The following is a 4,033-nucleotide window of genomic DNA, read 5'->3' as shown; positions in this document are numbered from 1 at the left end:
TCCACGTGGCATTTCCCCGACAAAATCCCATTATATCCGTCCGTACACGTGTCACTTACCACCCATCTCTTCAAATTCAAAGGAAAAAAAATACCATATCTTCGAACAATCACGATATATTTTTATTTTGATAATTGATATTTGATAGTATACATGGTCTATTAATATACATGTTCATGTTAAAAAAACGCTATTTATATAAAAAGAAAAAGATAAATATAACTTATTCGCTTTTATATCACACATTATCTTTCATTTGTAAAAGAAGTATGTCGTTTTTACTTAAATATATTTTCTTTAAATTTATCATACTTGTTTAGTTTTATTAGAATATATTTGACTTTTGTTGTGTTTGGGTTCAATCCGCCAAGAAATAGGTTAGAGCATATGGTGTGGGTCCCCTGTTCTCGTTATTACCTACGTGGAGGCCTGAAAACGGCGTCATGACAAGCTGCCCCCCCCCCCCATCTCGTTGTTGCTCGTTGTGACTATTCTTGTTGTCGTCTTGATCAGATGAAACAAGGAAAATTGGAACACTACCCATTTTAAACAGTTTGAAAACGGTTATTTTAATAAAAAAAAAGTTTATAATTAATTATTTTTTCCCTATATAAATACCTATATAGCTAAACAATTTTTTAAACACATAACTTATATCTTTCTCTCTATAAATCTCAATTATTTTCAAAAAGAAATTATGGATCCTTTCGATTCGTCCGATGAATCCGATGACGATATATTCTTCAGGATGATGTATCGGTATTATACTAACGAGCTGCTACAACCAGACTTGGCCCCGCTACTAACAAGACGTGCGATGTTAAACAGAAATCGTGAGGAAAGACACGAACATCTATATCACGATTACTTTGCGGATAATTGTGTATACGGGTTGAAAGACTTCAAAAGAAGATTTCGATTGAGTAGGGATGTGTTCCTACGGATCGTCAACGCCTTGGAAAGCCGATATCGCTTCTTTACTATACTTTTATACAAAAAAAAAATCTAGTATATGTTTCTTTAATTTTACAACATATACAATATATTTTTAAGTTGTAGTTAATATATGTTTAAGTATGAATTTTTCCAATTGAGATATGATGCTAGAGGTAGATGAGGGTTTACAACTTTGCAGAAATGTGTTGCGGCCATTCGTTTGATGGCTATGATGGAGTCACCCGACACCATGGACGATTATATGAGAATGTCCGAAAGAGCCGCAAAGGAGAGTTTGTATACATTGTCAAGGGGTGTTGTTGAAACATTTGGAGACGTGTATTTGCGGAAACCTTCGTTGCATGATTTGCAAGAATTGTATGCAGCTCATGAAGAACGCCATGGGTTTCCCGGAATGATTGGAAGCATTGATTGCACACACTGGAAATGGAAAAATTGTCTGGTAGCATGGAAAGGGCAATACGCAAGTGGTTATCACGGATTACCTTCGTTGGTTTTAGAGGTTGTTGTTTCTCAAGATTTATAGACTTGACACGCAGGTGGGGTGATAACACAAATTTCCTTTTTTTTCTCCCTTTTTTTATAGTTATTGTAATATATATATATATATATATATATATATATATATATATATATATATATATATATATATATATATATATATATATATATATATATATATATATATATATATATATATATATATATATATATATATATATATATATATATGGCAAACCAATCATTTCTTATAAATTCAAAATAAATTGAAACCAACTCGCAACAAAATCAAAGTTTTGAATTAATCTAAAATGTTTTGGACCAAAATAATAATTTTCGATAAACCAGACAAGTTTTACAATTTTGTCTTTATATAAGGCCATCATGTATACACATCACGAGAAGGCTCGTGGTGTGTATACACCTCATCATCTTCTTCTTCCATCCTCCTTCTATTCTCAATCCGGTATACTCACAACGAAGGAATGTGGTCGTTGTGGGTGTAAGTTGCAAGAGAGAAGAGGAGAGGAAGAGAGAAGAAAGACTATGTGGTGAATTGTGGTGGCCAACACGAAAGACCATGTTCGTGGTTCCAGATCAGCACCACGAGAGGAACGGGATGGTGTGCACGGAAAACCACCGTGGCCACCTGGACCACGAATGGCTTCGTGATACCCATACCAGACGGCCTAATAGTAAAAATAAAAATGTTATAATTAGCCTAGTTGAATTAGATAAATGAGTGGCCAAATGGGATTTGGGTTCGTGAGTGCGGTGTGTATGAACCGTGCAAGTTTAGAAATTAGAACTTGATATATCTTTTTTTAGATATAATTAATAATATAATTTTATAAGTAAATAATACTAATATTTAACAAAATGTAAAATAAAAATACATATAATATTTAAATGGGTTGACAAATAATCCGATCCAACTCATTTAATTAAAAAGAAGGCTGATACATTTAATTAAAATATCAATCAAATCTACTAATTGTATGTTAGGTTGATCTTTACAAGGCTTTAAACATAAGTGATTATTGTAACTTATAACATGGTCTGGTTGTATACAAATTGCACTTTTAGTCCAACTTGTTAGTTTCTACCATACGGTCCATAACTTTCTATTTTATTGTAGGTTTAGTCCATGATCTATTTGTGATGATTTTTCTACCCTCTTTATATATATATATATATATATATATATATATATATATATATATATATATATATATATATATATATATATATATATATATATATATATATATATATATATATATATAAAAGATGATCCCACAACAACAGCCGCTACATTAGCGGCGCATAAACTATGTTCGTCAACCAAGTTTGTTCAGTGGTCGTAACGTAATTAGTTAGTGGGGAAAAAGCGGGCCGGGATTCAAAAGAATTAGGCGAAGTGTTTGTTCCTGAACGACGGAAGTGGAAAGACACTAAGGGAGAGGGATATACTCCTTTCTTTTTGTAATCGCCGAAATTGTACGACGAACCTTCTTGTTCCAGGCGTACTACCCGGATACGTTAAGGTTGAATTCTCCAGGCCCGGTTTCTAAAGTGAGAGTAGTCAGAATAAATAAGAAAGATAAGAGCTAAGATTCAGGAAAGGAAGCTTTATGGGAGAAAGGATAAAAAGTATGTATGTATCTGGTGGGGTGGGGCTATGTATGTAGAAAGGGATCAGTCTCTATCGATCCGGATACTAAAAGCGTACTGAAGACTTACTTAAGTTAAGCCCCGAAACCTATTCAGCAGTTGAAAAAACCAATTCATTCCAAGGCAAACAAAGAGGTCTTTCCTTTTGTCGTTCAGTCCTTCTCTCCTTCCATCTTTCCTTCCTTCCATGTAGGCCTCTTGCTATCCATATTGAAAAAAGAGAAGAAAGGGAAATGAAGACTAGCCAGAAGACCTAAAATATAAAAAATAGAAAAGATCTAACTACTATATGGAAGTAGTAAAGCATAGTTCTAATCCTAGGATTACATATCGCTCATCGGCCCAGAACTCGCAACTACGAAGCTCTTTTGCGAGGCAACAATTCGTGGATCCATGGTTTGGATGAAGCTATGTACCCGGGTGGAGATGATTTGTCTCAAAGATGTTCCGCTCATCCAAGAATCTAATTGATCGGTAATTCGACCGACGACTCTAAGGGCATTAGCGCGGGCCTTCCATCTTACCGTGGCTATCTAGTCATTGACCCATTTGCTTGCGAAGGATTCCCCGAATACCTGAAATAGAGATGATCATAGAAAATGTGAAATATTTGATAGGATCCGTTTCGGGAACGTAGAATGTAAGAGAAATTCAAATGTTAGAACTCCAGAACCTCATTAGAAAACATAGTTGATTAAATCGAGGAGATTGACAATCTCTTCCCATAACCAACTATGAGTTCCATTTGATTGTAAGTCATAAAAATCCCTGACTAGGCTACTTAAATCGCCCGCATTTACAGCCCGAACAAGGTCCGCCATGGACCATTCGGGAGGTAACTGCCTTTCGGTGGCATTGAACAAATGGGTTAATTTATGATTTACGCTTTCTAGGATTTCCG

Source organism: Lactuca saligna, chromosome 1, assembly GCF_052625555.1.
Source record: "Lactuca saligna cultivar CGN05327 chromosome 1, ASM5262555v1, whole genome shotgun sequence".
NCBI classification, from domain to species: domain Eukaryota; kingdom Viridiplantae; phylum Streptophyta; class Magnoliopsida; order Asterales; family Asteraceae; genus Lactuca; species Lactuca saligna.
Note: the sequence above shows the minus strand (reverse complement) of the source record.